General features: G+C 52.8%; 1 pseudogene; it reads left to right on the top strand.

Annotated features, from left to right (window-relative positions):
- The first annotated feature begins 1453 nt into the window (after positions 1-1453).
- Positions 1454-22090, top strand: LOC133362341 (protein Wnt-7b-like; annotated as a pseudogene).
- Positions 22091-22112: the final 22 nt, after the last annotated feature.

Raw genomic sequence — 22112 nt, forward strand, 5'->3', positions numbered from 1 at the left:
CGGTTGAAGCCATACATTGCCCCGCGGCCGGATGCGTCATCTCCCGAAGTTGCCTTGCCGGGGTCTGTTGCTGCCGACTCGCCCTTGCCTGTGTCTGCTGACCTTGCGAGAGCGCCTGTCGTACCCTTCACAGACAAGCCGGCCGTGACAGCACAGGGAGGAGGACGTTCCGCTCGTGAGACGTCGACTGGAGCCGCAGAACCCACGGGACCTGCAGCTCTTCCTATCCCTCCGCGGACGCGAGTACGGGATGTCTCTGGACGCGAGCGGGACAGTGGCGGGCCTCCAATGGCGACGGAAGAACTTGCGCCCGTCGCCCCTAAAACCCTTCCACGTTCCCGCTCGGCGGGTGGTCTGCCGACCGTCCGGGACGGCCCGGCTGCCCGTACTCGCTCGAAATCCCTCACGTTTCGTTAAAATTGTATTGTGTTGTGTTCTGGTTATATTGTTGTTGCATGCTTCGTGTCTTTTTACGTGTTGGCCCTTTACACCCGCATTTCTTGTCAGGTTGCAATTCAGCCGAGGTCGGCTGGATTTTCTTTATGGGGGAGGGTGATGTAATGCGGGCGTAAACGGCCCTCCGGAGGTGACGTCAGGAGGGGAGGAGTTAGGTCACGTGGGGGGGTGAGGGGTTAGGCTATAGAAGGAGGGGAACCGGAAGAGGACGGGGGTGACGGGGAACCAGGAACAGAGAGAGGCCACGAAGGGCGAAGCGGAGGGTGGCGAGATCGCCACGAACACGGGGGAGCGAGGATCGGCACCGTTGGCCAGCGGTGACCGACCCGAAGCAGCGAGGAGGCTGCAGTCAGCAGCGGGGCTGCACAGAGAGTCAGCAGCGGGGCTGCATACAGAGTCAGCAGCGGGTCTGCATACGGTAGCAGCCAGAGGGTCTGCACATAGGGGTAGCAGCGGGAGTCTGCATAGAGGTAGCAGCGAGTCTGCAGGGAGGAGGTTACAGTAGATGAAGCAGAGAGTCAGAGGGAAGAAGAAGCTATAATAGCAGTGAATAGCCGGGGGCTACAAATACAGAGTTATAACAGAGTGCCGTGTGGGTGAAGACGAGAACCCAATAAAAGACACGAAGACAGAAGGAAGTGTCCGAGTCCTTTTATTACACTTGTATCAGGTGCCCTGTGAATATCTCCACCAGTGAAATGTTGCTTATATCAGAACTGTGCTTACATCCAGCTTATTGCATATAAGTGTGCCAGAGCAAGCAATGATTTCGAACGTAGCGAGGGACGAAATGATCAATCAGAAGATTTGAGAATTAAAACCAAGACACCAGATGCAAATTACAGTGACACATAAAATGAATGGACTTGAGCAGGGCACCACCAGGTTGTGTAACGTCGGCTTTCGCGACCAATATTATTCACCTGAAGACGGCCGCTTGCGTTGTGGCCGAAACGTCGTGACAATTGTATCTCATTAACATAATCTATCTGAGTTACAGAGCCGCTCCTTGTGGGAGGGGACTGCCTGGTACCCCGCGAGTGACGTCATGTCACCTGCTGCTGCCGCGTGACGTCACGAGGTAACGGAAAGGTGCCGCTCCGCGCGGGAACTGAAATCTGAGGTGAGAAATTCTCGTGGCGGTTGTTGTGGTGGTGGTGGTTGTTGTTGTGGTTGTTGTTGTGGTTGTTGTTGTTTACCAAGCTAGAGCCTCGCTCTCTCTCTCGTAGGGATGTCACTAGAGCAGCAGCAGCAGCTTGTGAATCGATGTCCAAGTTGGAACTTTACAACGCGGGGCCTAGACACGCGGGGCCTTGCCTCCTGCCCTCGCCTGGTCGCGTTTGCTTTAATTCCCTCCCTTAAGTTTAATTTGTCTTCACGCGGCTCGCTACTTTGTCACTTTGGTTTATTGTAGATATTAACGCAGTTTTTTTTTTCGTTTTTTTACCAGCCCAAGCCCGCCTGAGCTGCTGTAACGCTCTTGTTTACAGAAGCTACCTGCCCACGACACAAGGTGGGTTTTGTCAACGCGTGTCTCGGTGTTTTGACTTAAAACTTTCGTAACTGCAGCAAATCATATTCTTGGTTCTTTCGGTGAAGTCACGGAGATAAAAAAAATAACAGATAATAATGTTAAATAAAATTGCAAATAAAGAATAAACCCACGACGTTTCGATCGCAACACAAGTGGTCTTTTTTTAATTTAATTTCATGATCTGTTATTTTTATTTCCTATCTACGTGACTTTACCGAACGAACCAAGACTACGTGTGTCAATGTCTGTCTGTCAAAGACGCTGATGTTGAATGTGGAGGGGAAAACCGGGGCGGGGTGTCTGGTGTAAACTCCACACCACCACCGGTTTACCATGGCACTGTGTGTGACAGTGTCAAGTTTGTGTTTGCAGTAAAGTCTATCAGTGTGTGACAGTGTAAAGATGGTGTGTGACAATGTAAAGTATATTAACTCTGATGAACACGGAGGTTGTAACAAAACAATAGTTTATTTTAGTTTTCCTCTGGAACTCTTTATAAGAGTGGAAGCAGGAAGTTAGCACAGCACACACACGTGCAGCAGCTGACGTCAGATCTGTTCATCCCATCATTCAAGGACATCTGAGCCTGGCTTCACACCGCTAAGTTGCCACTGAACACATTCCTGCTGCTGCGGAGGGAGCTGCTAGGAACGTCGGGTTGCTCGCTCAATGGCCTGCAGGGTCAACGGCCACTGCGTGGTGTATTCCGCAAATATGCCGACTGTGAGGGCGGGCACAAGCCGGCGTGAGTAGGTGAAACGTTGAGTTTTATAAGGGCACCACGGGGTGACCAGCCCCTCCCCACCCAGCCCCACCCTCCCCACCCAGCCCCTCCCTCCCCACCCAGCCCCACCCCTCCCACCCCCCACCCAGCCCCACCCTCCCCACCCAGCCCCTCCCCACCCTCCCCTCCCCACCCAGCCCCTCCCTCCCCACCCAGCCCCTCCCTGCACGACGGACGGACGGACACAATAATCCCCTGTGGGCTGGTGTAACTAGGAGGTTCCTACCAGTGACAATGTTGCCAATTGCTTCGTTTTTATTTGGCGAGTCCTGTTCTCTCCCGTGACGAGGTGGATCCGCACGACGATGTGTGTGAAGTGACTGTCATCGACAACACGATGTGTGTGTGAAGTGACTGTCATCGACTATACGATGTGTGTGTGAAGTGACTGTCATCGACAACACGATGTGTGTGTGAAGTGACTGTCATCGACAACACGATGTGTGTGTGAAGTGACTGTCATCGACTATACGATGTGTGTGTGAAGTGACTGTCATCGACAACACGATGTGTGTGTGAAGTGACTGTCATCGACTATACGATGTGTGTGTAAAGTGACTGTCATCGACAACACGATGTGTGTGTGAAGTGACTGTCATCGACAACACGATGTGTGTGTGAAGTGACTGTCATCGACTATACGATGTGTGTGTAAAGTGACTGTCATCGACAACACGATGTGTGTGTGAAGTGACTGTCATCGACAACACGACGATGAGGTTTCGACGTGTATCCCACCGGCGAGGGTGGCGAATGGTGTCGTGGCTCTGGGGGCGGAGGGGCGTGAGATGTGGCTCACATGTCCTGAATGACTTGGTCAAGGTGCCACGTGCACGTGCATCTCACAGCGCGATTTGGGCAATTAGAACACACGACGGAATTGATTACACCTGCTTGCTTCATCAATTAAAGCCCATCGAGAATCAATTATTCTAAATGTGTTTGTGTGCATCGATTAGGGGCCGTCATTAAATGACGTCACGCACCTGGCGTGACGTCATTTATGGACGGCCCCTTAACTACTTTTCATAGAGGATTTCACCACGGCCGCAGCCGTGTGTGTGTAGGTGAGTGTCTGTGTGTGTGTAGGTGTGTGTCACTGTGTGTGTGGTTAGTGTCTGTGTGTGTAGGTGAGTGTCTGTGTGTGTGTAGGTGTGTGTCACTGTGTGTGTGGTGAGTGTCTGTGTGTGTAGGTGAGTGTCTGTGTGTGTGTAGGTGAGTGTCTGTATGTGTAGGTGAGTGTCTGTGTGTGTGTAGGTGTGTGTCACTGTGTGTGTAGGTGTGTGTCACTGTGTGTGTAGGTGAGTGTCTGTGTGTGTAGGTGAGTGTCTGTGTGTAGGTGTGTGTCACTGTGTGTGTAGGTGAGTGTCTGTGTGTGTGTAGGTGAGTGTCTGTGTGTGTGTAGGTGTGTGTCACTGTGTGTGTAGGTGAGTGTCTGTGTGTGTGTAGGTGTGTGTCACTGTGTGTGTAGGTGAGTGTCTGTGTGTGTGTAGGTGTGTGTCACTGTGTGTGTGTAGGTGAGTGTCTGTGTGTGTGTAGGTGAGTGTCTGTGTGCGTGTAGGTGTGTGTCACTGTGTGTGTGATGAGTGTCTGTGTGTGTGTGGTGAGTGTCACTGTGTGTGTGTAGGTGAGTGTCTGTGTGTGTAGGTGAGTGTCACTGTGTGTGTGTAGCTGAGGGTCACTGTGTGTGTGTAGCTGAGTGTCACTGTGTGTGTGTAGCTGAGTGTCACTGTGTGTGTGTAGGTGAGTGTCTGTGTGTGTAGGTGAGTGTCTGTGTGTGTAGGTGAGTGTCTGTGTGTGTGTAGGTGAGTGTCTGTGTGTGTGTAGGTGTGTGTCACTGTGTGTGTAGGTGAGTGTCTGTGTGTGTAGGTGAGTGTCTGTGTGTGTGTAGGTGAGTGTCTGTGTGTGTGTAGGTGAGTGTCTGTGTGTGTAAGTGTGTGTCACTGTGTGTGTGGTGAGTGTCTGTGTGTGTGTAGGTGTGTGTCACTGTGTGTGTAGGTGAGTGTCTGTGTGTGTAGGTGAGTGTCTGTGTGTGTAGGTGAGTGTCTGTGTGTGTGTAGGTGAGTGTCTGTGTGTGTAGGTGAGTGTCTGTGTGTGTGTAGGTGAGTGTCTGTGTGTGTGTAGGTGAGTGTCTGTGTGTGTGTAGGTGAGTGTCTGTGTGAGTGTAGGTGAGTGTCTGTGTGTGTGTAGGTGAGTGTCTGTGTGTGTAGGTGAGTGTCTGTGTGTGTCACTGTGTGTGTAGGTGAGTGTCTGTGTGTGTGTAGGTGAGTGTCTGTGTGTGTGTAGGTGTGTGTCACTGTGTGTAGGTGTGTGTCACTGTGTGTGTAGGTGAGTGTCTGTGTGTGTGTAGGTGTGTGTCACTGTGTGTGTGTAGGTGAGTGTCTGTGTGTGTAGGTGTGTGTCACTGTGTGTGTGTAGGTGAGTGTCTGTGTGTGTGTTGGTGAGTGTCTGTGTGTGTAGGTGAGTGTCTGTGTGTGTAGGTGTGTGTCACTGTGTGTGTGTAGGTGAGTGTCTGTGTGTGTAGGTGTGTGTCACTGTGTGTGTGTAGGTGAGTGTCTGTGTGTGTGTAGGTGAGTGTCTGTGTGTGTAGGTGAGTGTCTGTGTGTGTAGGTGTGTGTCACTGTGTGTGTGTAGGTGAGTGTCTGTGTGTGTAGGTGTGTGTCACTGTGTGTGTGTAGGTGAGTGTCTGTGTGTGTAGGTGAGTGTCTGTGTGTGTGTAGGTGAGTGTCTGTGTGTGTAGGTGTGTGTCACTGTGTGTGTGTAGGTGAGTGTCTGTGTGTGTAGGTGTGTGTCACTGTGTGTGTAGGTGAGTGTCTGTGTGTGTGTAGGTGAGTGTCTGTGTGTGTGTAGGTGTGTGTCTGTGTGTGTAGGTGTGTGTCACTGTGTGTGTAGGTGAGTGTCTGTGTGTGTGTAGGTGAGTGTCTGTGTGTGTGTAGGTGTGTGTCACTGTGTGTGTAGGTGAGTGTCTGTGTGTGTGTAGGTGAGTGTCTGTGTGTGTGTAGGTGAGTGTCTGTGTGTGTAGGTGTGTGTCACTGTGTGTGTAGGTGAGTGTCACTGTGTGTGTGGTGAGTGTCTGTGTGTGTGTAGGTGAGTGTCACTGTGTGTGTAGGTGAGTGTCACTGTGTGTGGTGAGTGTCTGTGTGTGTGTAGGTGAGTGTCACTGTGTGTGTGGTGAGTGTCTGTGTGTGTGTAGGTGTGTGTCACTCTGTGTGTAGGTGAGTGTCACTGTGTGTGTGGTGAGTGTCTGTGTGTGTGTAGGTGTGTGTCACTGTGTGTGTGGTGAGTGTCTGTGTGTGTGTAGGTGTGTGTCTGTGTGTGTAGGTGTGTGTCTGTGTGTGTAGGTGTGTGTCTGTGTGTGTGTAGGTGTGTGTCTGTGTGTGTAGGTGAGTGTCTGTGTGTGTAGGTGAGTGTCTGTGTGTGTAGGTGTGTGTCTGTGTGTGTAGGTGTGTGTCTGTGTGTGTGTAGGTGTGTGTCACTGTGTGTGTGTAGGTGAGTGTCTGTGTGTGTGTAGGTGTGTGTCACTGTGTGTAGGTGTGTGTCACTGTGTGTGTGGTGAGTGTCTGTGTGTGTAGGTGTGTGTCACTGTGTGTGTAGGTGAGTGTCACTGTGTGTGGTGAGTGTCTGTGTGTGTGTAGGTGTGTGTCACTGTGTGTGTGGTGAGTGTCTGTGTGTGTGTAGGTGTGTGTCACTGTGTGTGTGGTGAGTGTCTGTGTGTGTGTAGGTGAGTGTCTGTGTGTGTAGGTGTGTGTCACTGTGTGTGTGGTGAGTGTCTGTGTGTGTGTAGGTGAGTGTCTGTGTGTGTGTAGGTGAGTGTCTGTGTGTGTGTAGGTGAGTGTCACTGTGTGTGTGGTGAGTGTCTGTGTGTGTGTAGGTGTGTGTCACTGTGTGTGTAGGTGAGTGTCTGTGTGTGTAGGTGAGTGTCTGTGTGTGTAGGTGTGTGTCTGTGTGTGTAGGTGTGTGTCTGTGTGTGTGTAGGTGTGTGTCACTGTGTGTGTGTAGGTGAGTGTCTGTGTGTGTGTAGGTGTGTGTCACTGTGTGTAGGTGTGTGTCACTGTGTGTGTGGTGAGTGTCTGTGTGTGTAGGTGTGTGTCACTGTGTGTGTGTAGGTGTGTGTCACTGTGTGTGTGGTGAGTGTCTGTGTGTGTGTAGGTGTGTGTCACTGTGTGTGTGGTGAGTGTCTGTGTGTGTGTAGGTGAGTGTCTGTGTGTGTGTAGGTGAGTGTCTGTGTGTGTAGGTGAGTGTCTGTGTGTGTGTAGGTGAGTGTCTGTGTGTGTGGTGAGTGTCTGTGTGTGTGTAGGTGAGTGTCACTGTGTGTGTGGTGAGTGTCTGTGTGTGTGTAGGTGAGTGTCTGTGTGTGTAGGTGAGTGTCTGTGTGTAGGTGTGTGTCACTGTGTGTGTAGGTGAGTGTCTGTGTGTGTGTAGGTGTGTGTCACTGTGTGTAGGTGTGTGTCACTGTGTGTGTGGTGAGTGTCTGTGTGTGTGTAGGTGTGTGTCTGTGTGTGTGTAGGTGTGTGTCACTGTGTGTGTAGGTGAGTGTCTGTGTGTGTGTAGGTGAGTGTCTGTGTGTGTGTAGGTGTGTGTCACTGTGTGTGTAGGTGAGTGTCTGTGTGTGTAGGTGAGTGTCTGTGTGTAGGTGTGTGTCACTGTGTGTGTAGGTGAGTGTCTGTGTGTGTGTAGGTGTGTGTCACTGTGTGTAGGTGTGTGTCACTGTGTGTGTGGTGAGTGTCTGTGTGTGTGTAGGTGAGTGTCACTGTGTGTGTGGTGAGTGTCTGTGTGTGTGTAGGTGTGTGTCACTGTGTGTGTGGTGAGTGTCTGTGTGTGTGTAGGTGTGTGTCACTGTGTGTGTGGTGAGTGTCTGTGTGTGTGTAGGTGAGTGTCTGTGTGTGTAGGTGTGTGTCACTGTGTGTGTGGTGAGTGTCTGTGTGTGTGTAGGTGTGTGTCACTGTGTGTGTGGTGAGTGTCTGTGTGTGTGTAGGTGTGTGTCTGTGTGTGTAGGTGTGTGTCTGTGTGTGTAGGTGTGTGTCTGTGTGTGTGTAGGTGTGTGTCTGTGTGTGTAGGTGAGTGTCTGTGTGTGTAGGTGAGTGTCTGTGTGTGTAGGTGTGTGTCTGTGTGTGTAGGTGTGTGTCTGTGTGTGTGTAGGTGTGTGTCACTGTGTGTGTGTAGGTGAGTGTCTGTGTGTGTGTAGGTGTGTGTCACTGTGTGTAGGTGTGTGTCACTGTGTGTGTGGTGAGTGTCTGTGTGTGTAGGTGTGTGTCACTGTGTGTGTAGGTGAGTGTCACTGTGTGTGGTGAGTGTCTGTGTGTGTGTAGGTGTGTGTCACTGTGTGTGTGGTGAGTGTCTGTGTGTGTGTAGGTGTGTGTCACTGTGTGTGTGGTGAGTGTCTGTGTGTGTGTAGGTGAGTGTCTGTGTGTGTAGGTGTGTGTCACTGTGTGTGTGGTGAGTGTCTGTGTGTGTGTAGGTGAGTGTCTGTGTGTGTGTAGGTGAGTGTCTGTGTGTGTGTAGGTGAGTGTCACTGTGTGTGTGGTGAGTGTCTGTGTGTGTGTAGGTGTGTGTCACTGTGTGTGTAGGTGAGTGTCTGTGTGTGTAGGTGAGTGTCTGTGTGTGTAGGTGTGTGTCTGTGTGTGTAGGTGTGTGTCTGTGTGTGTGTAGGTGTGTGTCACTGTGTGTGTGTAGGTGAGTGTCTGTGTGTGTGTAGGTGTGTGTCACTGTGTGTAGGTGTGTGTCACTGTGTGTGTGGTGAGTGTCTGTGTGTGTAGGTGTGTGTCACTGTGTGTGTGTAGGTGTGTGTCACTGTGTGTGTGGTGAGTGTCTGTGTGTGTGTAGGTGTGTGTCACTGTGTGTGTGGTGAGTGTCTGTGTGTGTGTAGGTGAGTGTCTGTGTGTGTGTAGGTGAGTGTCTGTGTGTGTAGGTGAGTGTCTGTGTGTGTGTAGGTGAGTGTCTGTGTGTGTGGTGAGTGTCTGTGTGTGTGTAGGTGTGTGTCACTGTGTGTGTAGGTGAGTGTCTGTGTGTGTAGGTGAGTGTCTGTGTGTGTAGGTGTGTGTCTGTGTGTGTAGGTGTGTGTCTGTGTGTGTGTAGGTGTGTGTCACTGTGTGTGTGTAGGTGAGTGTCTGTGTGTGTGTAGGTGTGTGTCACTGTGTGTAGGTGTGTGTCACTGTGTGTGTGGTGAGTGTCTGTGTGTGTAGGTGTGTGTCACTGTGTGTGTGTAGGTGTGTGTCACTGTGTGTGTGGTGAGTGTCTGTGTGTGTGTAGGTGTGTGTCACTGTGTGTGTGGTGAGTGTCTGTGTGTGTGTAGGTGAGTGTCTGTGTGTGTGTAGGTGAGTGTCTGTGTGTGTAGGTGAGTGTCTGTGTGTGTGTAGGTGAGTGTCTGTGTGTGTGGTGAGTGTCTGTGTGTGTGTAGGTGAGTGTCACTGTGTGTGTGGTGAGTGTCTGTGTGTGTGTAGGTGAGTGTCTGTGTGTGTAGGTGAGTGTCTGTGTGTAGGTGTGTGTCACTGTGTGTGTAGGTGAGTGTCTGTGTGTGTGTAGGTGTGTGTCACTGTGTGTAGGTGTGTGTCACTGTGTGTGTGGTGAGTGTCTGTGTGTGTGTAGGTGTGTGTCTGTGTGTGTGTAGGTGTGTGTCACTGTGTGTGTAGGTGAGTGTCTGTGTGTGTGTAGGTGAGTGTCTGTGTGTGTGTAGGTGTGTGTCACTGTGTGTGTAGGTGAGTGTCTGTGTGTGTAGGTGAGTGTCTGTGTGTAGGTGTGTGTCACTGTGTGTGTAGGTGAGTGTCTGTGTGTGTGTAGGTGTGTGTCACTGTGTGTAGGTGTGTGTCACTGTGTGTGTGGTGAGTGTCTGTGTGTGTGTAGGTGAGTGTCACTGTGTGTGTGGTGAGTGTCTGTGTGTGTGTAGGTGTGTGTCACTGTGTGTGTGGTGAGTGTCTGTGTGTGTGTAGGTGTGTGTCACTGTGTGTGTGGTGAGTGTCTGTGTGTGTGTAGGTGAGTGTTTGTGTGTGTAGGTGTGTGTCACTGTGTGTGTGGTGAGTGTCTGTGTGTGTGTAGGTGTGTGTCACTGTGTGTGTGGTGAGTGTCTGTGTGTGTGTAGGTGTGTGTCACTGTGTGTGTGGTGAGTGTCTGTGTGTGTGTAGGTGTGTGTCTGTGTGTGTAGGTGTGTGTCTGTGTGTGTAGGTGTGTTGTCTGTGTGTGTAGGTGAGTGTCTGTGTGTGTAGGTGAGTGTCTGTGTGTGTAGGTGAGTGTCTGTGTGTGTAGGTGTGTGTCTGTGTGTGTAGGTGTGTGTCTGTGTGTGTGTAGGTGTGTGTCACTGTGTGTGTGTAGGTGAGTGTCTGTGTGTGTGTAGGTGTGTGTCACTGTGTGTAGGTGTGTGTCACTGTGTGTGTGGTGAGTGTCTGTGTGTGTAGGTGTGTGTCACTGTGTGTGTAGGTGAGTGTCACTGTGTGTGGTGAGTGTCTGTGTGTGTGTAGGTGTGTGTCACTGTGTGTGTGGTGAGTGTCTGTGTGTGTGTAGGTGTGTGTCACTGTGTGTGTGGTGAGTGTCTGTGTGTGTGTAGGTGAGTGTCTGTGTGTGTAGGTGTGTGTCACTGTGTGTGTGGTGAGTGTCTGTGTGTGTGTAGGTGAGTGTCTGTGTGTGTGTAGGTGAGTGTCTGTGTGTGTGTAGGTGAGTGTCACTGTGTGTGTGGTGAGTGTCTGTGTGTGTGTAGGTGTGTGTCACTGTGTGTGTAGGTGAGTGTCTGTGTGTGTAGGTGAGTGTCTGTGTGTGTAGGTGTGTGTCTGTGTGTGTAGGTGTGTGTCTGTGTGTGTGTAGGTGTGTGTCACTGTGTGTGTGTAGGTGAGTGTCTGTGTGTGTGTAGGTGTGTGTCACTGTGTGTAGGTGTGTGTCACTGTGTGTGTGGTGAGTGTCTGTGTGTGTAGGTGTGTGTCACTGTGTGTGTGTAGGTGTGTGTCACTGTGTGTGTGGTGAGTGTCTGTGTGTGTGTAGGTGTGTGTCACTGTGTGTGTGGTGAGTGTCTGTGTGTGTGTAGGTGAGTGTCTGTGTGTGTGTAGGTGAGTGTCTGTGTGTGTAGGTGAGTGTCTGTGTGTGTGTAGGTGAGTGTCTGTGTGTGTGGTGAGTGTCTGTGTGTGTGTAGGTGAGTGTCACTGTGTGTGTGGTGAGTGTCTGTGTGTGTGTAGGTGAGTGTCTGTGTGTGTAGGTGAGTGTCTGTGTGTAGGTGTGTGTCACTGTGTGTGTAGGTGAGTGTCTGTGTGTGTGTAGGTGTGTGTCACTGTGTGTAGGTGTGTGTCACTGTGTGTGTGGTGAGTGTCTGTGTGTGTGTAGGTGTGTGTCTGTGTGTGTGTAGGTGTGTGTCACTGTGTGTGTAGGTGAGTGTCTGTGTGTGTGTAGGTGAGTGTCTGTGTGTGTGTAGGTGTGTGTCACTGTGTGTGTAGGTGAGTGTCTGTGTGTGTAGGTGAGTGTCTGTGTGTAGGTGTGTGTCACTGTGTGTGTAGGTGAGTGTCTGTGTGTGTGTAGGTGTGTGTCACTGTGTGTAGGTGTGTGTCACTGTGTGTGTGGTGAGTGTCTGTGTGTGTGTAGGTGAGTGTCACTGTGTGTGTGGTGAGTGTCTGTGTGTGTGTAGGTGTGTGTCACTGTGTGTGTGGTGAGTGTCTGTGTGTGTGTAGGTGTGTGTCACTGTGTGTGTGGTGAGTGTCTGTGTGTGTGTAGGTGAGTGTCTGTGTGTGTAGGTGTGTGTCACTGTGTGTGTGGTGAGTGTCTGTGTGTGTGTAGGTGAGTGTCTGTGTGTGTGTAGGTGAGTGTCACTGTGTGTGTGGTGAGTGTCTGTGTGTGTGTAGGTGTGTGTCACTGTGTGTGTAGGTGAGTGTCTGTGTGTGTAGGTGAGTGTCTGTGTGTGTAGGTGTGTGTCTGTGTGTGTAGGTGTGTGTCTGTGTGTGTGTAGGTGTGTGTCACTGTGTGTGTAGGTGAGTGTCTGTGTGTGTGTAGGTGTGTGTCACTGTGTGTAGGTGTGTGTCACTGTGTGTGTGGTGAGTGTCTGTGTGTGTAGGTGTGTGTCACTGTGTGTGTGTAGGTGTGTGTCACTGTGTGTGTGGTGAGTGTCTGTGTGTGTGTAGGTGTGTGTCACTGTGTGTGTGGTGAGTGTCTGTGTGTGTGTAGGTGAGTGTCTGTGTGTGTGTAGGTGAGTGTCTGTGTGTGTAGGTGAGTGTCTGTGTGTGTGTAGGTGAGTGTCTGTGTGTGTGGTGAGTGTCTGTGTGTGTGTAGGTGAGTGTCACTGTGTGTGTGGTGAGTGTCTGTGTGTGTGTAGGTGAGTGTCTGTGTGTGTAGGTGAGTGTCTGTGTGTAGGTGTGTGTCACTGTGTGTGTAGGTGAGTGTCTGTGTGTGTGTAGGTGTGTGTCACTGTGTGTAGGTGTGTGTCACTGTGTGTGTGGTGAGTGTCTGTGTGTGTGTAGGTGTGTGTCACTGTGTGTGTAGGTGAGTGTCTGTGTGTGTGTAGGTGAGTGTCTGTGTGTGTGTAGGTGTGTGCCACTGTGTGTGTGGTGAGTGTCTGTGTGTGTGTAGGTGTGTGTCACTGTGTGTGTAGGTGAGTGTCTGTGTGTGTAGGTCAGTGTCTGTGTGTGTGTAGGTGTGTGTCACTGTGTGTGTAGGTGAGTGTCTGTGTGTGTGTAGGTGTGTGCCACTGTGTGTGTAGGTGAGTGTCTGTGTGTGTGTAGGTGTGTGTCACTGTGTGTAGGTGTGTGTCACTGTGTGTGTGGTGAGTGTCTGTGTGTGTGTAGGTGTGTGTCACTGTGTGTGTAGGTGAGTGTCTGTGTGTGTGTAGGTGAGTGTCTGTGTGTGTGTAGGTGTGTGCCACTGTGTGTGTGGTGAGTGTCTGTGTGTGTGTAGGTGTGTGTCACTGTGTGTGTAGGTGAGTGTCTGTGTGTGTAGGTCAGTGTCTGTGTGTGTGTAGGTGTGTGTCACTGTGTGTGTAGGTGAGTGTCTGTGTGTGTGTAGGTGTGTGCCACTGTGTGTGTGGTGAGTGTCTGTGTGTGTGTAGGTGTGTGTCACTGTGTGTGTAGGTGAGTGTCTGTGTGTGTGTAGGTGTGTGTCACTGTGTGTGTAGGTGAGTGTCTGTGTGTGTGTAGGTGTGTGTCACTGTGTGTGTGGTGAGTGTCTGTGTGTGTGTAGGTGTGTGTCACTGTGTGTGTAGGTGAGTGTCTGTGTGTAGGTGTGTGTCACTGTGTATGTGGTGAGTGTCTCTGTGTGTGTAGGTGTGTGTCACTGTGTGTGTGGTGAGTGTCTGCGTGTGTAGGTGTGTGTCACTGTGTGTGTGGTGAGTGTCTGTGTGTGTGTAGGTGTGTGTCACTGTGTGTGTGGTGAGTGTGTGTGTGTAGGTGTGTGTCACTGTGTGTGTGGTGAGTGTCTGTGTGTGTAGGTGTGTGTCACTGTGTGTGGTGAGTGTCTGTGTGTGTAGCTGAGTGTCACTGTGTGTGTGTAGGTGAGTGTTTGTGTGTGTAGGTGAGTGTCTGTGTGTGTGTAGGTGAGTGTCTGTGTGTGTAGGTGTGTGTCACTGTGTGTGTGTAGGTGAGTGTCTGTGTGTGTAGGTGTGTGTCACTGTGTGTGTAGGTGAGTGTCTGTGTGTGTGTAGGTGAGTGTCTGTGTGTGTGTAGGTGTGTGTCTGTGTGTGTAGGTGTGTGTCACTGTGTGTGTAGGTGAGTGTCTGTGTGTGTGTAGGTGAGTGTCTGTGTGTGTGTAGGTGTGTGTCACTGTGTGTGTAGGTGAGTGTCTGTGTGTGTGTAGGTGAGTGTCTGTGTGTGTGTAGGTGAGTGTCTGTGTGTGTAGGTGTGTGTCACTGTGTGTGTAGGTGAGTGTCACTGTGTGTGTGGTGAGTGTCTGTGTGTGTGTAGGTGAGTGTCACTGTGTGTGTAGGTGAGTGTCACTGTGTGTGGTGAGTGTCTGTGTGTGTGTAGGTGAGTGTCACTGTGTGTGTGGTGAGTGTCTGTGTGTGTGTAGGTGTGTGTCACTCTGTGTGTAGGTGAGTGTCACTGTGTGTGTGGTGAGTGTCTGTGTGTGTGTAGGTGTGTGTCACTGTGTGTGTGGTGAGTGTCTGTGTGTGTGTAGGTGTGTGTCTGTGTGTGTAGGTGTGTGTCTGTGTGTGTAGGTGTGTGTCTGTGTGTGTGTAGGTGTGTGTCTGTGTGTGTAGGTGAGTGTCTGTGTGTGTAGGTGAGTGTCTGTGTGTGTAGGTGTGTGTCTGTGTGTGTAGGTGTGTGTCTGTGTGTGTGTAGGTGTGTGTCACTGTGTGTGTGTAGGTGAGTGTCTGTGTGTGTGTAGGTGTGTGTCACTGTGTGTAGGTGTGTGTCACTGTGTGTGTGGTGAGTGTCTGTGTGTGTAGGTGTGTGTCACTGTGTGTGTAGGTGAGTGTCACTGTGTGTGGTGAGTGTCTGTGTGTGTGTAGGTGTGTGTCACTGTGTGTGTGGTGAGTGTCTGTGTGTGTGTAGGTGTGTGTCACTGTGTGTGTGGTGAGTGTCTGTGTGTGTGTAGGTGAGTGTCTGTGTGTGTAGGTGTGTGTCACTGTGTGTGTGGTGAGTGTCTGTGTGTGTGTAGGTGAGTGTCTGTGTGTGTGTAGGTGAGTGTCTGTGTGTGTGTAGGTGAGTGTCACTGTGTGTGTGGTGAGTGTCTGTGTGTGTGTAGGTGTGTGTCACTGTGTGTGTAGGTGAGTGTCTGTGTGTGTAGGTGAGTGTCTGTGTGTGTAGGTGTGTGTCTGTGTGTGTAGGTGTGTGTCTGTGTGTGTGTAGGTGTGTGTCACTGTGTGTGTGTAGGTGAGTGTCTGTGTGTGTGTAGGTGTGTGTCACTGTGTGTAGGTGTGTGTCACTGTGTGTGTGGTGAGTGTCTGTGTGTGTAGGTGTGTGTCACTGTGTGTGTGTAGGTGTGTGTCACTGTGTGTGTGGTGAGTGTCTGTGTGTGTGTAGGTGTGTGTCACTGTGTGTGTGGTGAGTGTCTGTGTGTGTGTAGGTGAGTGTCTGTGTGTGTGTAGGTGAGTGTCTGTGTGTGTAGGTGAGTGTCTGTGTGTGTGTAGGTGAGTGTCTGTGTGTGTGGTGAGTGTCTGTGTGTGTGTAGGTGAGTGTCACTGTGTGTGTGGTGAGTGTCTGTGTGTGTGTAGGTGAGTGTCTGTGTGTGTAGGTGAGTGTCTGTGTGTAGGTGTGTGTCACTGTGTGTGTAGGTGAGTGTCTGTGTGTGTGTAGGTGTGTGTCACTGTGTGTAGGTGTGTGTCACTGTGTGTGTGGTGAGTGTCTGTGTGTGTGTAGGTGTGTGTCTGTGTGTGTGTAGGTGTGTGTCACTGTGTGTGTAGGTGAGTGTCTGTGTGTGTGTAGGTGAGTGTCTGTGTGTGTGTAGGTGTGTGTCACTGTGTGTGTAGGTGAGTGTCTGTGTGTGTAGGTGAGTGTCTGTGTGTAGGTGTGTGTCACTGTGTGTGTAGGTGAGTGTCTGTGTGTGTGTAGGTGTGTGTCACTGTGTGTAGGTGTGTGTCACTGTGTGTGTGGTGAGTGTCTGTGTGTGTGTAGGTGAGTGTCACTGTGTGTGTGGTGAGTGTCTGTGTGTGTGTAGGTGTGTGTCACTGTGTGTGTGGTGAGTGTCTGTGTGTGTGTAGGTGTGTGTCACTGTGTGTGTGGTGAGTGTCTGTGTGTGTGTAGGTGAGTGTCTGTGTGTGTAGGTGTGTGTCACTGTGTGTGTGGTGAGTGTCTGTGTGTGTGTAGGTGAGTGTCTGTGTGTGTGTAGGTGAGTGTCACTGTGTGTGTGGTGAGTGTCTGTGTGTGTGTAGGTGTGTGTCACTGTGTGTGTAGGTGAGTGTCTGTGTGTGTAGGTGAGTGTCTGTGTGTGTAGGTGTGTGTCTGTGTGTGTAGGTGTGTGTCTGTGTGTGTGTAGGTGTGTGTCACTGTGTGTGTGTAGGTGAGTGTCTGTGTGTGTGTAGGTGTGTGTCACTGTGTGTAGGTGTGTGTCACTGTGTGTGTGGTGAGTGTCTGTGTGTGTAGGTGTGTGTCACTGTGTGTGTGTAGGTGTGTGTCACTGTGTGTGTGGTGAGTGTCTGTGTGTGTGTAGGTGTGTGTCACTGTGTGTGTGGTGAGTGTCTGTGTGTGTGTAGGTGAGTGTCTGTGTGTGTGTAGGTGAGTGTCTGTGTGTGTAGGTGAGTGTCTGTGTGTGTGTAGGTGAGTGTCTGTGTGTGTGGTGAGTGTCTGTGTGTGTGTAGGTGAGTGTCACTGTGTGTGTGGTGAGTGTCTGTGTGTGTGTAGGTGAGTGTCTGTGTGTGTAGCTGAGTGTCTGTGTGTAGGTGTGTGTCACTGTGTGTGTAGGTGAGTGTCTGTGTGTGTGTAGGTGTGTGTCACTGTGTGTAGGTGTGTGTCACTGTGTGTGTGGTGAGTGTCTGTGTGTGTGTAGGTGTGTGTCACTGTGTGTGTAGGTGAGTGTCTGTGTGTGTGTAGGTGAGTGTCTGTGTGTGTGTAGGTGTGTGCCACTGTGTGTGTGGTGAGTGTCTGTGTGTGTGTAGGTGTGTGTCACTGTGTGTGTAGGTGAGTGTCTGTGTGTGTAGGTCAGTGTCTGTGTGTGTAGGTGTGTGTCACTGTGTGTGTAGGTGAGTGTCTGTGTGTGTGTAGGTGTGTGCCACTGTGTGTGTAGGTGAGTGTCTGTGTGTGTGTAGGTGTGTGTCACTGTGTGTAGGTGTGTGTCACTGTGTGTGTGGTGAGTGTCTGTGTGTGTGTAGGTGTGTGTCACTGTGTGTGTAGGTGAGTGTCTGTGTGTGTGTAGGTGAGTGTCTGTGTGTGTGTAGGTGTGTGCCACTGTGTGTGTGGTGAGTGTCTGTGTGTGTGTAGGTGTGTGTCACTGTGTGTGTAGGTGAGTGTCTGTGTGTGTAGGTCAGTGTCTGTGTGTGTGTAGGTGTGTGTCACTGTGTGTGTAGGTGAGTGTCTGTGTGTGTGTAGGTGTGTGCCACTGTGTGTGTGGTGAGTGTCTGTGTGTGTGTAGGTGTGTGTCACTGTGTGTGTAGGTGAGTGTCTGTGTGTGTGTAGGTGTGTGTCACTGTGTGTGTAGGTGAGTGTCTGTGTGTGTGTAGGTGTGTGTCACTGTGTGTGTGGTGAGTGTCTGTGTGTGTGTAGGTGTGTGTCACTGTGTGTGTAGGTGAGTGTCTGTGTGTAGGTGTGTGTCACTGTGTATGTGGTGAGTGTCTCTGTGTGTGTAGGTGTGTGTCACTGTGTGTGTGGTGAGTGTCTGCGTGTGTAGGTGTGTGTCACTGTGTGTGTGGTGAGTGTCTGTGTGTGTGTAGGTGTGTGTCACTGTGTGTGTGGTGAGTGTGTGTGTGTAGGTGTGTGTCACTGTGTGTGTGGTGAGTGTCTGTGTGTGTAGGTGTGTGTCACTGTGTGTGGTGAGTGTCTGTGTGTGTAGCTGAGTGTCACTGTGTGTGTAGCTGAGTGTCACTGTGTGTGTAGCTGAGTGTCACTGTGTGTGTAGCTGAGTCTCACTGTGTGTGTAGCTGAGTGTCACTGTGTGTGTAGGTGAGTGTCACTGTGTGTGTGTAGCTGTGTGTGTGTAGCTGAATATCACTGTGTGTGTGTAGCTGAGTGTCACTGTGTGTAGCTGAGTGTCACTGTGTGTAGCTGAGTGTCACTGTGTGTAGCTGAGTGTCACTGTGTGTAGCTGAGTGTCACTGTGTGTGTGTAGCTGAGTGTCACTGTGTGTAGCTGAGTGTCACTGTGTGTAGCTGTGTGTGTGTAGCTGAGTGTCACTGTGTGTAGCTGAGTGTCACTGTGTGTAGCTGTGTGTGTGTAGGTGAGTGTCACTGTGTGTGTAGCTGAGTGTCACTGTGTATAGCTGAGTGTCACTGTGTGTAGCCGAGTGTCACTGTGTGTAGCTGTGTGTGTGTAGCTGAGTGTCACTGTGTGTAGCTGAGTGTCACTGTGTGTAGCTGAGTGTCACTGTGTGTAGCTGTGTGTGTGTAGCTGAGTGTCACTGTGTATAGCTGAGTGTCACTGTGTGTAGCCGAGTGTCACTGTGTGTAGGTGTGTGTGTGTAGCTGAGTGTCACTGTGTGTAGCTGTGTGTGTGTAGCTGAGTGTCACTGTGTGTAGGTGTGTGTGTGTAGCTGAGTGTCACTGTGTGTAGCTGAGTGTCACTGTGTGTAGCTGAGTGTCACTGTGTGTAGCTGTGTGTGTGTAGCTGAGTGTCACTGTGTATAGCTGAGTGTCACTGTGTGTAGCCGAGTGTCACTGTGTGTAGGTGTGTGTGTGTAGCTGAGTGTCACTGTGTGTAGCTGTGTGTGTGTAGCTGAGTGTCACTGTGTGTAGGCGTGTGTGTGTAGCTGAGTGTCACTGTGTGTAGCTGAGTGTCACTGTGTGTGTAGCTGCTGCTGCGTGTGACGAGGTGGTCTGGCTCGACTCGTCACAGCGGCACTGTGACACTCCGCGAGATGGCGCGCGCCAGCACCTCGGCCACGTGGCAGACGGCGCCATGTGGCGCGCGCGTCCACCGCTGGGCACCGCCGCACCGCCCCCTCCTCCGCATTGCTGCTGCTCTCACGGCGGCCTTCTTCGACTCGCGAGTGGGGTAAGAGAGAGAAGCCGGGCTCGTCGAGAAGCCGGGCTCGTCGCGCGGCGTTGTGACGGGGGGGGGGGGGGGGGGCTGCGGTGGCGATGTCGGGTCAATGAGTGGCAACGCGTCGCTGTGAAGATCGTCGAGGGAGAAGTCTGCACGCTGCTGCTGCTGCTGCGTTCGCTCGCGCGGGTCACGGTGCCGCCGGGCGGCTCTCCGTCCACGCGCCCGTCCGTGCGTCCGTCTGCCTGCCCGATGGCCGCAGGGCGCTGTCCGCGGACACGATCTGCGGCAAGATTCCGGGACTGACGCCACAGCAGCGGGCGCTGTGCCGGAGCCACCCGGACGCGATGGTCGCGGTCGGCGAGGGCGCGCGCCTGGGAATCGGCGAGTGCCGGCACCAGTTCCGATTCAGCCGCTGGAATTGCTCGGCGCTGGGGGAGGAGACGGTGTTCGGCCAGGAGCTCCCAGGCGGTGAGCGCCCCGACTCGGCGTCAGTTCGGCAGAGGGGCGGACCCGCGGTGTGCGGTCACCCTGTGCGTCTCTCTCTGAATTCTAGAACTCGCAACGCGCCACGTTTCTTATTTATTTAAAAGTTTTTTCATTTCTCAATCATGGGCAGTCCTCTGCCTAGAACAGGAAAAAGAACAGGAGAAATCATGACCACAACCCGAGCCGGTGATCCTGTTGTAACAACCAGTGCCTGCACCACTCTCCCTGACAGCAGGTGCACCGAGTATGAAACACGAGAGACACATCCTGCACACAACCTTTGAGCGAACAAGTTTACCGTCGCCAGGGAAGAAACATGAATCCGCCTACCCTCGCAGCGGAGGCCGTCCTCAAACTCTGTGCCACACGGGGGTGGAGGCCACCGCCATTTCTCATTTGCAGCGTCACTGCCCACCATCTCTGTCTCCACCTACACCACCCTTTCCAACGGCCGACATGCAGGTGCCCTTAATCACTCTCCCGCGCGCCGCCCACAGGGCCGCCTCCTTCACGGCGCTTACGACGGCCCACGCCTGAGCCCAGACCTCCCCCGCCCTCTGTCTGAACATCCCCCAAATTGTATTGGGCAATGTGGCCTTTACTGGACAAAAATGAGGCAGCAGAGGCTGACATAACTCCCACACCTCCCGAGCAAATGGGCACTGAGGGTGCGGGCCAATCTTCGGGAACACATGAACCGTCTTTATTCCGGCCTGTCCCAGGCCGCCAGCCAGGATAAATCCCATTGCCTTTTCGTCAGGGCTGGCGATGTTACGTTTTTCTAAAGTAGTCGGTGCACGGCACCCCGTGCACCTGGCACCTCTGTACCAGCCTGCTGCTTAGACGTCTCCGCCAGGACGTCCCTGGGAATCCACGACGCGCGTGTCTGGGCCGGCTCACGCCTCACGACGTGTTCGCTTGCCGCGGTGCACGACCACCCCTGAGGCCAAGCCGCGGGGGTGCCGCGCGGCAACGAAGCCGTCCCTGGCCACCGCAGGAGCCACGCCTGCCTGTGCCGTACGTAACGAGGCTTCCACCTGGAGTCCATTGGAGAAATACAGGTGCAGCGTGTCGCAGACCAGGATCGTGGCGAGGGTGCACGTGATATTCGGGGCGCCCCTCCCACCGTTCTCGACGATTTTATTATTACACATCGTTTTCCCGTTCCACTCGGCCCATCGCGCCCCCCCCCCCCCCTCCCCAGATGAACCTGAAGAACATTCGCTGCAGTCTTTTCGCCATTTGCGCGCCCGGCGAGATCACGTAGGCCCGGTAGATAAGTGCCGGGAGGATTTCCACCCTCGGGACCAACATTCTACCTTCCATTGGAAGGCGCCTGTCCGCCCGGCCGGCCGGCCCGCCCCTCACCGCCCTCTCCCTTCCCATCCAATGCTTCGTCGCCGAGTCCTGCCAACAGAAGCTGACCCCTAGGATCTTGATCCCCTCTCCCAGCACCGTTATACCGGTGGACGGCCCTCGAATAGCCTGGGGTCACTGAAGATCAGCATCTCACTCTTCCTCACATTTACGTTAGATCCCGAGGCCAAAAATAATCTATCCGCGAGTCCTAGGGCCTCCCATACCGAGGAGACATCCCCACAGGAAATGACGACATCGTCCATACACATGGCTATTTTTGCTGGCTCCCTACACCCCTTTAATCCGCTGATTTCCCTGACGCCTGGGCAAAGGGCTCCATTCACAACATGAATGACACCGGTGACATAGGGAGACACCCTGTCGCACACCTGACCCAGTTTGGTATCTCCTCAGAGAGGACTCCATGTATCAGCAGGCTGCCCGTGACCTTATGATACAGCAGTTGCCTTATCCAGCCGATCAATTGTTTCCCCACCCCCCATCACCGCGACCCCAGCGTCTCCCCCCCCCACCTCCCACGCGTCCCTGCTCCACCACCCTGCTGACTCACACCGCCCCCCCCCCCCCTGTGCGTGGGCTCCCCGACACGAGCAGGTAGCCGAGAAGCGGCCTTCGCGCACGCCGTGATGGCGGCGGCCGTGGCGTACGCCATCACGGCGGCGTGCGGCCGGGGCGACCGGAGCTGGGTGCGGCTGCGACGGCGCCAAGCAGGGGCGGCTTCTACGATGCACAGGGCGGCTGCTCGGCCGACCTCAGCCACAGCCTCGAGTTCTCGCGCCTCTTCGTGGACGCGCGCGAGGTCCAGCGGAGCGCGTCGCACGCTCATGAACCTGCACAACAACGCCGCCGGCGCAAGGTGTCCAGCGATTTCCCCACACCAAGCACTCCTCCAGATCCAATCCAACGCAGGCGCTGAAAACAAAATCACCCCACCCCTCCCCACTCCTCTCCCCCCCCCCCCTTCCCACCCCCCATTATCCTACCTCTTCTCCCTCGTCATTTTTCCGGCACAATGCTTATTTTTAGCTAAGGAAAGCTGTCTCGAGTGCGGACCAATTAACTTCAAGGCCAGTGCATATCATTATCATCATCAGAGTTGTTTCTTTTGTTTGCATTTTGACTGCTTGTGTTGTGGTTCTTGTGTTCTTGCAAACATGAGGTCAGTTTTTGTACCAGTTGAAAGGGTTAAAAACCTATCACTATATTTTGCCACTGGTAAAGGACGGGTCTCATAGTGTAATGGGGTTGTTGCTGGGCTCTGGTCCAATCACGCGGCCCGGGGATTGGGGGGCGGAGCCTGGTCTGCGGGGCGTGTGGGAGGGGCCCGGAAGAGATCGGGGCAGTCGTGGAAGTTGAGAGGCTGAGCCACGCTGGGTGGTGAGAGAGAGATCCGCGCCATCGGCCACGTGGCCTGAAGGTCCTCAGCACGCCATCGGCCAGCGGGGTGCGGAGTGCGGGAGTAGAGGAGCTAACGGAGGAGCGTGCGTGGCACGCGAGAGGAGACGACGCTGGTCCGTGGAGGAGACCAGCGGGGTGCGGAGAAGAACCTAAATAGAAGACAAGCGGAGACCAGCAGTGGCTGACTGGAGTCTTTTATTACATGTTTGTGTGTTGCCATAAAGGCTCATATATTGGAAAACTCCAGCACAATTGCCGCTGGTGTAATAAAATTATTAAAGTCAAAGTCTGTCTCTGTCTCTCTGTGTCTCTCTCTGTCTCTCTCTGTCTTTCTGTCTCCCCCCCCCCCCCACTTGTCCCCACCTACCTCCCCGATGCTCTCCTGCCCTCTCGTCTCTCTCTCCCCCCCCACGCGCCGCCAGGTGCTGGAGGAGAAGATGAAGCCGGTGTGCAAGTGCCACGGAGTGTTGGGCTCGTGCAACCACCAGGACGTGCTGGGCCACGCTGCCCCAGTTCCGCGAGGTGGCTCCGCGCTCAAGCGCAA

The sequence above is a fragment of the Lethenteron reissneri genome, unplaced genomic scaffold (assembly GCF_015708825.2).
Source record: "Lethenteron reissneri isolate LAM-NWPU_2019-01 unplaced genomic scaffold, ASM1570882v1 scaffold_1445, whole genome shotgun sequence".
NCBI lineage: Eukaryota > Metazoa > Chordata > Hyperoartia > Petromyzontiformes > Petromyzontidae > Lethenteron > Lethenteron reissneri.